Source organism: Somniosus microcephalus, chromosome 13, assembly GCF_052327205.1.
Source record: "Somniosus microcephalus isolate GS21.2 chromosome 13, FLI_Smic_1.0, whole genome shotgun sequence".
Classification (NCBI taxonomy): domain Eukaryota; kingdom Metazoa; phylum Chordata; class Chondrichthyes; order Squaliformes; family Somniosidae; genus Somniosus; species Somniosus microcephalus.
Window position 1 is genome coordinate 150,225,692 of NC_140999.1, and position 13,544 is coordinate 150,239,235.

At 45.1% G+C, this 13,544-nt stretch overlaps 1 protein-coding gene across 1 annotated transcript in view; it reads right to left on the minus strand.

Annotated features, from left to right (window-relative positions):
• LOC147108653 (stathmin-3-like) overlaps nucleotides 1-13,544 on the minus strand; it is an 86,829-nt gene that overhangs the window by 19,848 nt on the left and 53,437 nt on the right. The gene's annotated exons all lie outside the window — the stretch shown is intronic.

Sequence of the window (13,544 nt, forward strand, 5' to 3'; positions counted from 1 at the left end):
AATTAGCAGGGACTTTGATTGCAGTTGCTCTTCAGTGCTCTTTATTAACTTGTCACAGAGTTATATTGATAGAGAGTATAGAGATGTCCAAACACAATCATCCACCTCTCAACAAGATCACAAGATAATTATAGATGAGCAAGGCTGTTTGGCTCATCTTAGTTCATCCATACAGAATGACCATAAAATCCTCTCATTGCAGCATCCAATTGGTTCTTAAATGATTCCAAGGTTTTTGCCTCTACTTCTCTATGCATGAGTCTATTCCATCTGTTAATCACTCTTTGTATCAAGATGAAATTTCCTGATATCAGTCCTAATTTTGCCTTTTATTCTTTTGAATCTGTCTCCCTTGTTCTACTCATGCAAAGTGACTTCCAGATTGACCTTTTCCATACTGTTTACTATCTTCTACACCTCTATGAGATCACTTCAGATGCCCCCTTTCAAGGCTGAAAAGACCAGAGGGTAAAATTACTACCAATCTCCTGCCGTAACTTTAGCGAAAGATCGGAGGAAACCCAGGAGCAACGGCATAAATGGACGGGAGATTGGGAGAATGTCTCTGGAAATTTTACCAGCAACTGTTTTTCCTCATAACTTGACCTATGACACTAATATTCAGTCTTGTGGCTCTTCTTTGATCTGCCTCCAATGGTTGACTGCCTCCCTTTGTTTCAGTGACCAGAAGTGGACACTGTACTTAAGATGTGCTCTGACCAGACCAGTGTGCAGTTTGATTATGACGTCTTCTGAATTATACTGCACTATTTTGGCTATATAGTTCTCAACATTCTGTTTGGCTATATTGATTGCAGCTCCGTAGACACTGTGGATGCCACAAAGGGGAGAAAATATACTTTAAAATATTAGTATTCTTCTAAAAATGTAATTCTATATGATCTTCAAAGTATAATTGTAGGGGGACCTATACACTGCCTGTGAACTGAACTGATGCTAATACGTTGCCAGTATCCGAGAAAAAAAGTATTAAGAGTAATTGTGATACATGTTATTTATGAGGGGCTAGCAGTGTAAAAGAAAGCCATTTGCAATAAAGCTGACAAATGACCTCTTTTCTATCTGACAAAGCAGAATTATTTTCTGAGTCATTATAACCTGCAAAAGGTTAACAGACATAGGGCTAGATTTTCAGTATAGACAGTTTTGGGGCGCTAACCTTAGCGCCCGCCCGAAGTTAGCGCCCGCCCCAAAGTAGCGCCCCGTTGCCGGAAATTCAGTGGCTTCGCCCTAAGAGGTTGGTGGAGCGCTAAAAGAGGCGTTCCACTACTATCTTTAGGCGCTAAGCCGGCGGTGCAGAGCGCAACGCCCGAGCTCGGGCGCAGCGCACGGCAGACACTCTGGTGCCAGTGAGCTCTTAAAGGGGAAGGGTGCATGTGTTGTTTTCAAAGGCAGAGGATGGCGGTGGCGGTGGTGGTGGTAAGAACACACTGGATCCTTCCACACAACACATGCAGACTGCCTTTTATAGTGCAGGAGGAGTGCCCTTTAATTTGCGCTCCCCAGGGTGTGTTGCGTTCCATTTTACAAACGCTCTGGACGCCAGCCGCACAATGGGGCGGACCGACTGAAGTTTGGATTCGGGGCAGCCAAAGGGCGTTGCACAAGGATGTGATGTCATTTTCTGCGCGCGCATCCGGGCGGCCGCTAAACTTTGCGCCGGCGCTAACGGGCAACTTAATTTGGGGCGGGGCGCAAACTGCGCTGCGCCCGGGCGCTACACGAATAGCGCCTGAAAATCACTTCTCTTAAGGCGCTAACTGCTGGCGCAAGCAACTGAAAATCTAGCCCATAAGATTTTTAATTTATACGTATAGATTTATTTTTCTGAAAAAACATTTAGCCAATTTCTTTTGACTTCTATGGTAAGTTTGTTTTTAAAACACCTGAAACACTGTGGGGGGGAATTTTGCCAGCCCTGGGGAGGCGGGTTTGGAGGCGGGACTGCCGGGAGTGGGTACCGAACCTCCATACCATCTTCCCAGGAGGCGGGTCCCTGACTCGCGCAGGGACCCATCTCCTCGAGGCGGGAAGGGGATCACAGCCACTTAACTGCCTGTTAACAGGTAGTTAACAGGTAGTTAACAGGCAGTTAAGAGGCTTATCCCCATTTTACCAACACAAGTGTGGGCTTCCCGACAACGGGAAACCCCGCCAGGGTCAGCGAGGCGAGCAGTGGGTCTGCGGGGGTCAGAGGGGTCGAAAAATGCGCTGTGGAGGTGAGTGGTGGGTGCAAGTGTGGAGAGGTAAGTATGTGAGGTGAGTGAAAAGTGTTAGAAAAAGTTTACTTACCTTTGTTTCTTCCTGCAGGCTTCAACCCTTGGGGATCCGGAGGCTCCTCATCTCAACGGCAGAGATGACAGAATGGCTGCTGCATTCCCCGATGCAATAGCCATCTGATTTCTGCTCAGGAAAGAGGTTTGGTGAGTCTTGAGTACAAGTACTCACCAAAGATGTTCTCTGTCACCGGTTTTCTCTTAATTGGCCTGCTAAGCCCGCAGGGCGGGCTTAACAAGGTCAATCAAGGGAAAATAGCATGGGTTGGCCGGATGCTATTGGGGGCGGGACTGAAACCCGACAACCAGCAGTCCCGCCCCCAACGATAAAATCCAGCTCTGTATTTCAGGATTAAAGTAGCTTAAGATGAAAAATGATATGCCGCAGTTATCAGCAGGCCCCAGGCCATTTATGCAGCCCAGACAACTGCCTCAGCTTGCTCTGGGTCTGGAGGATAGAGCTTTGTCATCTGTGGCAAAGACACCTACAGCCAACGTGCAATATAAGGATGGCACTGCCAATGGATGGCAAGGTCACCATCGTCCACAATTATTAGGCCTATGGTTCATTCATGATGAACAGTGCCCACATATGAATCAAATAGGCCACTGATACATTGGTCAACATGGCCAGCACTTTCAGCTCCCTTCCCACTGAATAGCATAACATGACTGTCCAATGTCACCGCACTGCTGCATTTCCAAAAGTATGGAGGGGGATGACTAATGACTATTATTTGCCCAACCTGAAGTCCATCCTGTGTTTCAGTAAGTGACCAGATTTGTACTTCAATGCTTTAATGTGTGAAGCCCATGCAATATATGAGTGTGCCAAGGATTTCAATTGTATGTAGCATTTTAACTATTTGCTTTTCTGAGGTATGGGTGTGCATGAGATGAAGTGACAGAGCTGAAGTGTCAGCTTGGCTCAGTTGTTTGCACTTTCACTATCAATCAGAATATTGTGGGTTCTAAGCCCCAAGACAGATTGGAGCACAAAATCAAGCTGACACTTCAGTGCATTGCTGCATTGTCAACGTTACCATCTCTTAGATGAGATGTTAAACTGACATCCTGCTTGCCTGCTCAAGTAGATGTAACAGATCCCATGGTGATATTCAAAGAAGAACAGAAGAATTTAACACAGATTATCTGGTCATTCATTCATTTGCTTTTTTTTTAGAACCTTACTATGTACTTTTTATCAGAGAATGTTAAATCAACTCTTATAGGAGAAGAATTGCTCTGGTTGTTATGTGTGGCAGAACCATAAACACAATATTGGGCCAGAACTTCAGGTCCCCATGGGTGAGTACGCACTGGATACTCACGCATAGGCCCAACGAAAGTGCCGGTTTCGTAATGCGCGGCGCATGCGCGGGAAACCGGAACTTCCGTTCCCTTAAAGGAAGGGGTTCACAGGTCGAACGCGTGCGCCGGAGAAGCAGCGCGTACGCCTGGAACTTCCGTTTTTTTTGCAGGTTTCTCCGGGAGGGTAAGTCTCCAGGAGCTACGCTTCTAAAAAGCAGTCGCAAGGCCTGCTTTTAACAAGATAAGTGGTGAATTAAGTAAAATTAAAACATTTTTTCCACAGGTTTATTATTTTTAAATACTTTAAAGAAAGGTAAGTTTATTTTTAGCCCCGTTAGAAACTGTAATTAATTTTTTCAAAAATTTAAATTATTGTTTAAATAGTTATTTTATGTAATTTATAGTTATTTTAAAAATGTGATTTAAAAAAAAATTATTTGAAGTTTTAGTTATGTTTTGGGGCTGAATTGTATTCATAGATTTGACAGGTCTTCTTGTCAAATCTATGAATACAGATTCCCTGCTACCATTGGCTCTCCATGGCCCATGTGATCCCAGGGGACGCTTCGAACTAACTGCGCCCCTGGGATACGCAAGCACTGCGCGCCGGCAGTTGGAGCAGGCCCAGGATCGAAATCCCACGCGGGCCCACAGCACAATGGCCGGCGCGCTAGGTAAGTGCAGGTCGGAGGCTTGCACCCGCGGGAAGCCTCCGACCCGAATTTCTGGGCCATTCTTTTTGAGAACATTTAAAATGTTGCTACACATAGTGACCAGAGCTGTTCTTATACTTACCAGAGTTTTACTTCCAGAGGTTTCGATTTTTAAATATACCAACTAGATATTTAAATATTGTTAAAGACAAAAGGCTTTCACTGAACTGCAATAATGAGCCTTTGGCAAATTGGAATTAAGGGCAGCAGTTTGACTGAAAGACTCATCCTAATTTCAAGCTACTTGTTTCAAGTTGCCTCTTAGTAAAGCTTGGATATCCATTAATTCAATTAGAATTACAATAGTTAAAGTGTTCCAATTGGCTGAAAATGATTCAAAATCCTATATTAAATGGTTACTTGGCTCAGCCTCAAAACAATACATTCTTCGAAGTCAGATTTGCTGTATTTTGCTGGTGCAAGTGGGCCACTGTGCAATGTAAATATAACCACAAAGAGATTGGGCAGGATTTTCATGCTGTATCAGTCTATGAACAATAGTGTAGAGGTGACATTTTCTACTGAACTGTGATTACAATTGGACAGATTGGGCTGGATTTTCATTAGGCCGTGAAGTTGGGATTGGAGGCGTGTGGGGGTTTAAAATTCTGAAATTGGGGGTCCCGACCCATCTCGCCCCCAACCCGCCTCCATGCCAGTTTCAAAGGAGGCGGGTACCCGCCCCGCACTGGGACCCGCCTCCACGAGGCGGGAAGGGGATTAGTGCCAATTAACTGCCTGTAACAGGTAGTTAACAGGCAGTTTTTAGCCTAATCCCTATTTTCATTGTTGAAGTGTGGGATTCCCGATGGCTCCAAAGCATGCCAAGTTAGAGGAGGCGGACCGTCGGGAGGAAGGGCTTGGAGGGGTCGAGATGTCCGGTGTTCAGGTGAGTGATGGGTGCATGAGTGCAAAGGTAAGTGTGTTTGGTCTGTGTAAAGTGTTTAAAATAGTTTTACTTACATTTACATACCTTTACAGCCTTCCTTCCTTCAGGTCTCGGCGTCCCTCATCTCACCGGCACAGAAAGCAGAATGGCCGTGAGCTGTCAAAAATTGCAGCATTCAGCTTTCTGTTCCAGGGAGATCTCTAAATCATCCGGAGAGGAAGGAATTAACATAGAATACAGATTATCAGTGTTTGACAGCTTCAAACAGCTGTGAAACGCTGATATTTCATCTGTCAAAAGGTCTTGACAGATGAAATATCAATCTGTGACGTCACCTGTTGCCGGGTGGCCCTTAATTGGCCTGCTGAGCCTGCTGGGCGGGCTCAACAGGGTCAAATCAAGTCAAAATCGCGTGGGTTGGCTAGAACTCAATGAAGGCGGGACTACAACCCCGAAAGTTGTAGTCCCGCCTCCTACCCGACTCCTCAATGAAAAGCCAGCCCATTGTATCCGAAGTGAAATATGACTTCTAAAAACAACAAAACACCAGTTAGTTAATTTGTGTGTTGCTTTTTCTCTATTTTTGCTCCACAGGAATGACTATTTATCCTTGATCTTTGTCTTCGCTTCACAAACAATGCCAGTTCCTTCAAGTCTGCTTGCTCCCTCTTTGCCTCTTTGTCTGTTTCTGCTTCTGCCTCTAATGTGGCTGTTTTCAAAAAGAACCACACTACAACAGGTACTTGGAGCACACAACACATAGAGGGTAAGTAGGAACAAATAAAAGGAACAAGGTAGAAAAGTCAGAACAGAACTGATTGAGAAGGGAGACAATGAGAAACATGTTGACACACTAATGGAAATAAATGTCAAGGAGGGTAAAATGGAAACATAAAAGCAAAGGAGAATCCAGAAAAAAAATAGTTAAGCAGAAACGAAAAGTGGAAAAAGAGTGGAAATACAAAAATAACAATACAGAGGAGAAAACAATATGAGATGTTCTTCATCCTCAATTGTTTTGAAAACAGCAAACCTTCATCTTGTGGTGGGGGACCCACTGGCGCACACAGGAAGAATGATGGTGCCCAAATTCAAATATTTTGGCTGTATCTTCAAGCATTACTATTGTAATTCTGTGTGTGACAACTAAACATTTGAATACACAATTCAGTCATCTCTCCATTGCAAGTTGACTGCATTAAATGTTAGAAGAAATATATCTAAGTTTATTCCCATTGCTGAAGCTAGAAGTTCTTGTAACCCTACTTAAAAAGAAGTTAGGAACTATGTGACACTGAACCAGATGATTATCTAAAGTTGTCTGGGAATCTGTTAGAAACATTTAATGCACTGGAGGCCTTTGGATGCCTTAAATTGCAAGATTGAAGCTGAACAATTTATGCCCAACTCTAAGAGGCCATCATAGTCTTGAACATATATTTTAAATATTTATATATATAATTTTATTTTTCCTCTCAATTCTTTGGTTGAAGTTTATAGTTTCGAACTGTAACTGAAAAATTTCCCCTAGTGCAATTACAGTTGCCAATTTTTACCATTTGGCACAGGAATATTTTTCAAATAGAAAATGAAACATGGTCTTGACACATGGTAGGAAGAGAGCATTTTAAGGAAAAATAACATTCTGTTAATGGCTGACTGTTGCACACATAATTACACAGTTACAGCAGCAGTCAGGAAACAACAACAACAAAAATTGACAAAATTAAAACTAAAATTAAAAATTTATATATTATGGGGACAAGGGCTCCAACAGGGTTATATTTTTCCCATAATGTTGGCTGAATTTTGCCAGCGCTCAGAGTGCGGGTTTGGAGGCGGGTCCGCTGTCAAAATCACAAAGATTGTCAGCGGGTCAGTATCCCGCTGTAAACCCGCCTCCTTGTCAGTTTCCCAAGTGTCGGGTCTGTCATCCCTGAACAGTCCCGACACCAAGCAGCGGGTCAGCCAATTTTGATCGTTAAAAGCTTATTAAAAGGTAAAGAACCATTTTCCCATGTACTTACCATTTTACAAGGTTTTCAATGAGGTTCCCGGAGAACAGCTATCGCGTCAGGTAAATATGTCGGGTTCTCAATGTCTGTGGATTGCTGTGAATAGGCGAAAGCTACAAAAGTGGTATAAAACCTACCATTTCACGGCTGTTTACTTCCCAATCTTAGAAGCTGGAGCTTTAATGATTTGGAATCCACTTTTGAGCGTTATGCACGTTTGAAGTGTTTGGAGCAATCTCTCTATCCACTGTCACCTCCTTGGAACAACCTATCTCAACATTGACAGATTACTTCTGTCATCTGAACCTCACCTGCCATCTATTCCATCAGCATCGGTGCCCTTGAAAAAATCTCACCTTGGTCCTCAGAATCCCAACACGATCAGCCCCAACACCAGCATCACCAGGCACACCAGCAGCAACAACATCCACACCAACCTTCTCCGCAATCACCTGATGCTGCACTGGACACAGGGCATCATCACCCATGCACATTGCTCCTGGGACGCCAGCAATGACCTCACCATGTCCAGATTTGCTTCACTTAACACTGTACACCCTGGCTGCCACATGATGCGCCAGGTTGGCACCAGCACCATAAAGCATCCCTACAATGTCTAAGCCCTTCCTTTCACACTCATCACCATTGGGGGGTGGGGGGGGGGGAATGGACGTTATGTCTCACCATTCACTGGAACTCACCAATATACTTTCAAAGGTACACACAAATCTGTCTAAGAAGGCAAACTGGTGACAATAAGGATTTCAATGCTTGACAACACATTAACAGAAAGTTTACATGAACATTGGCTAAAACACCCAAGTGCCTATCCTTGTGTGTTGTTAGTTGGTATGATTGGACTAGGATGAGGGTGAGTGTGAGTGGTGGCTAGTGAGATGGGGAAGTGATAATATAGATAGAGAGGGATGGGTGGAGGTGCATAGTAAGTTGGTGTAAGGATGTGCAGGAGTAGGGTACGGAAGGCAGAGTGATGGGATGTGATGAGTGTCACGGGGGAAGAAGTTGAGTGTGGCTTTGCAGTAACGTTTCATGATCTACTGAGATTATTGAAAGGTTTGCGTCACTGCAGCCCGGTCCTCCTGACAACATCGCTGCTTGCATCCTCCTGTGCAAAGTGCAACCAGGCTGCGTTGGTGTCCTGGGGAGGTCTCTACCACCCATTGGAAGGGAAGAGAATCTCCCTGCGTGCTGTGACTTCCTCCATAAGCATATGGAGGGAGTCATGGGGGAGCCTGGGTGCAGCCCTGCACCTCTGTGCAGTGGTTGTCAGTGCTTGCAGCACCTCAAAATGAATGTGGACATGGCCCCTTTAAGGAGGTTTCTTAAGGAGGCTGATGACGCTTCCTTTTAATTGGCTGGGAACCTCGCAAGGCGGGCTTAACAAGCCCAATCAGGGCAAAATCACTTGGAGGAGGAGGAGGGATGAAGACGGGTGCGGAGTTCGAGGCCGCTGTCTACTCCGGCCACACCAAACTTGCCACGGCTGGTGAAATCGTGGCCACTACCTGTGTTGGCCAAAATACCAAATGGAGAAAAAAAATCAGCATTATTAGGAATCAACAAGAAAGACAGACCTGTATTTATATCGCTCCTTTCACAACCTCAGGACACCCCAAAGCGTTTTACAGCCAATGTACTTTATAATATTGTTAACCAAGGTATTAACTTGTCATTAGTGCAGTGCCAAATCTCTACCCTAACATAATTCTAACATAATTACCTGGAGATGTGTGGTTGCTGAAGCATTAATATATCTACCCTCCACTGGGATTGTACTATTTTCTATTGCAGCCAATAACAACTCCTTTGTGACAATCAAAATCCAACATGAAACAGAAGTGGCGCCGTTATGTCTGCGGTGATCTCTCAACAGATGTGTTGGTCGCACTAATGGTTTAATGCAGTAATTTTCACTCTTCTGTATGGGAGGGACTGCAAATTTTGACGTGCTCCTGAGGACCGCTAGACATGTGTTAACATGTTCCTAAAGATCCTCTGTCCTGATTTCTGAGAGACAGTATCATCTACCCTGAAGAAAATAATGCTATCATTGTAAAAAATGATTTTCATTAGTATACAGGAACAGATGTGCTAGTAAGCAAACAAATACAGAGCTATGATCATGGACCTTGGGGATGCCCTGCTATCCTCTCAAGCATTGCCTAGGGTCCGCTATTCAGGTTTGGTTCTCATTAACATTTTCTCAGTGAGCTGCGGGCGCCAAATGGGCGCCCTGCTGCCGCTCGCCAGTTTCATCGGGAGGAATATCGGCTGGCTACTGCACACAGCTGGCCAACAGGCAAGACCAGTTGGGAGAGGGGGAATGAATGTCGGGGGCGGGGGGAGAACAGCAGCAGGCTGGAAGATTTTTGCAGGGCCTGGTGACAATGTTCCCCCTCATTTTTCTTTGGGGAGGGGGGGGTGCACGGCCCCTTTAAGGGGCTGCGCGGCCCATTCACAGTTTCACGCATGCAAAAACGCCAGTCGCGGGCTGCGCGGGACTGGCAGAGAGCTGTGCGGCCGCGCAGCTTATAGAGAACGTTGCCCGGAGGTGCACTCCTGCTCTTCTTGGCTCCACAAAAATCTTCTTAATAAATCCCCAAAAACTCACCATTTTGGAGAGGCCTCCAGTGGCCCCTTTAACAGTCACCAGTCAGGCCTCTCAACACATGGGAAAATGGGACTGGTGTATGGCCTGCATCCTCCACCCATTTCTCCTTGAAAGTTGTAATCAGGGTCCTACAACAAGTGGAGGAGTCTGATTTGCATACCTAAACCGTCTCCCACCTGTTTTGGGTGGGAGTGCTGGGCTGCCTGAAAGTTGAATCAGACAGGCAAATGGGTGCACAAGTCCCCACCAGACTTTCAATTGCTGGTCACCCATTTATTAGGCGAGTAATGAGCAACCAGCAGTTGAAAGTCTCTCCTAAATATTGTCTCAATTATCCAGTTATAAACTGTCGCAGTTTTCACACAACAGCATTTATTTTTATATGCATTTGCTTGCCAAACACTCAGTGGGATGATGTAGCATGTGTCATTATATTGCAAAACCGTTGTTATGTAGCTAGAGGTGACTGAAACAACATGTGATTATTCTGGCTCTACTCCCTCTCCACTATTTAATATCAAATGATAAAGCTGTATTGTAAAATGGTGCAAAGTTATCATTACTGTGCAGTGTAATTGTTATGAAAAATAAAGAAGGATCCTTCTGATGAAAGGTCATTGACCTGAAACGTTAACTCTGTTTCTCTCTCCACAGATGCTACCTGACCTGCTGAGTATTTCCAGCATTTTCTGTTTTTATTTCAGATTTTCAGCATCCACAGTATTTTGCTTTTGTGAAAGAAAGATCCTATGTCACTTTAAGAAGCCTGTACACAACAGTTTTGAGCCACTAGTCATTTTTAGCCATTGATAGGTTCAACCTCAAATGCAAGCAATTATTTTTTTAAATGGACATTAAATAAGATGGTGCCTTTTATAATCAATTCTCAATGACATATCACTAACAGGTCTGTATAAACCATTTCAGGTCGTTCTATACTGACAAGATAATTTTCAACGTGGTGTTCATCATTTCCTGTTTCCATTCCTCCCTATCCCAGTTATTAGTATCTCGCAGCTGAAAGGGTAGGAATGTGCTTCTCCATAATTCCCAGTGCTCTCTCGCTTAATTATCAGAGATACCCTTACTCTGGAGAAAGTCGGACAGAATTTCTCCCACTCCGCTTAACTCATGGCTCAGAGCTATTGAAATTCATCTTATATAGTAGGCCATACTGTTCAGACAATTGTTTGGACCCCTTCACTGCTACAGGTTTTCATGCCAGTGTTAGCGAAAACATTACCATCATAAATCATAAATGTTGTAAAATTTTGTGTGTGCTGGGAATGATTAAATAATGGCACAATTATATATTTTGATTTTGTCCTAAATGTTAATTTTTTTGACTCAGTTGCAATATACTCTGGGCTAGAAATTCGGCTGCTTTGCGCCTCCCATTAGCACTTGTGGGGGGCGGTAACGGGGCACTAAGGGGTTACTGACCAGGCACGGCGAATTCAGCGACGCCCTCAAACTTCCCTGCCGGTTTTGCACTGGCGCTAACATTTACCGCTTCGGTCTCTAGTGCCCCGTAGACCGTGACATCATCAAGTGCGCAGCGTCCCGTTACCGCCCCGGATGTGAAATTCGCTCTCGCCCCCCTGCTGCATTGCCGGGCATCAACAATGGCAGCAACAGGAGGCATTGACACCTCGGCTGGCCGCTTGGGGAGCGATAATTAAAGGCAGTGGTGGTCAGATAGTCCAAACTTTATTCTTCGCACCAGTCTGATGCCTGCTGAAAGTTTCTGAAGCCTCATTGTTGCGCGATGCCTAAGCCCTCCACTCTCTGAGAGTGATTGGGGCTGGAATGGAAGTGGTGCAGGTCCCCTGGCCCCACAGAACTAAGAAGAAGAATGTTGCAAACCATCATTGGCCCATCGCTTTAAGCGAGGGAAGGAGCCTCTGATGCTGGTATCACTGCACTGCACATTCTTCAGCGCTCTGCCGCTACCGCCCCCTCACACACTTTAGTGCCCTAAGAGAAGTGGTTAGCGCTTGATTTAGCGCTCCACTTCCCTCTTGGAGCGCTAAAGCTGAATTTCACGGGAGGCGAGAATGATTAGCGCTTGGCGCTAATTTTTTAACTTTTAAAGTTTTAGCGCCCCAAACGGGGCTATACTGAATTTCTCCCTCTCTGTGTTCACTCTGGCATGACAGACCATCACAGGACATTTATACTGCTAGGACATCACAGAGTCAAGGAGCCATTTGTCCCATCATGCCTGTGCCAACTTTTTGAAAGAGCTATCCAATTAGTCCCACTCCCCTACAAATGTTTCTTTTTCAAGTCTATATCCAATTTCCTTCTGAAAGTTATTATTGAATCTGCTTCCATCACCCTTTCAGACAGTGCATTCCAGAACAGAACATAAAGTAGTATTGCTTACTGGCTTCACTCAGAGGTCAGAATCTGGTATTGATCCTATGTAGTGTGAAGTGAGAGCACTGAAAAGGCACAATTGCAGTTAACACTGTATTCAATTATATAATGTGAAACAATAATTCTAGTAATCAACTCTTATGATTCTCTTAAAACTTTGAGTAAAGTGGGCCCAGTGCTGCACTGTTGGTTGGTATGATGTTGATTCCAATCCCACAAGTCTCCAGACAGTAAGTGCCTGAATTGAGCTGTGATGCCTGGTGATGCAGCAAGTGGAGGTAAAGTGTCACCCTGAGGAAGGGAGGGATGGGATCTGTAAACTCATTCCTGAGAGATACAGGGATAAAACAATAAGAAGGCTTAGAAAATTAGTTCCTGAGGCAGGAAAGGATGGGAAATCAGGAGCAAAAGCAAACTTGGGCTGTTCTTATACGCTCCGTACTGAGCCAGTTTAGAAGCAGCACGGGTTCAAGTGTGGAAATCGTTTTCTCCAATTGCTTTCTCAGTGGAGGTGAACCTTAGTCAAGTGAAGAAAATATACGTTGCAATATCATAGTTAGGCAGCAGCACTTCAAAACTACATGAGGGAAAAATTGAGTCGTGCCTCCTTTGGGGCACTAACTTTGTCGGGGCGCAACTTTTAGCACCCCGAAAAAATTAGCGCCCCTGTGGCCGAAAATGAGTGGTAGCGCCCCAAGAGGGAAGCAGGCGCTACTGGAAGCGCCCTGCCTACCTCTTGGGGCGCTGCGAGGGAATATCGCGGCGTTACGTGCCGCGGTATTTCAGGCCTTCCTCTCCTTCTTAAAGCTCCCCCATCAACTTACCTGGGCTTCCTACTGTCCAACAATGCGCTCCCACCCGCCAGGCCAGCTAGTACTTCTCACGCTATGGACTGGATTTTACCAACCTCAGTGGGTCCGCGGCGGGCAACGTCTTTAGTGAGTCCCGACCCTGCAACTGTTTCTTTCTGGGCCTCGGACATGATTTTATGATGATTGGGCTTGTTAAGCCAGCCCTGCGAGATTCCCGGCCAATTAAAAAGAAGCAGGTCTGATGACGTCATCTGATGACCCGTCATCAGCTGGTTTCCTTAAAGGGGCCATGTCCACATTCATTTTGACAGTTGTGCTGTCAGTGTTCTGCAGCATTGAGGTGCTGCAAACACTGACAAGCACAGCGCAAAGGTGCACGGCTGCACTCAGGCTCTCCCATGATTCCCTCCATATGCTTATGGAGGGTGTCACTCTTCCCTTCCAATGGCTGGAAGAGATCTCCCCAGGAGACCAACGCAGCCTGGTTGCACAT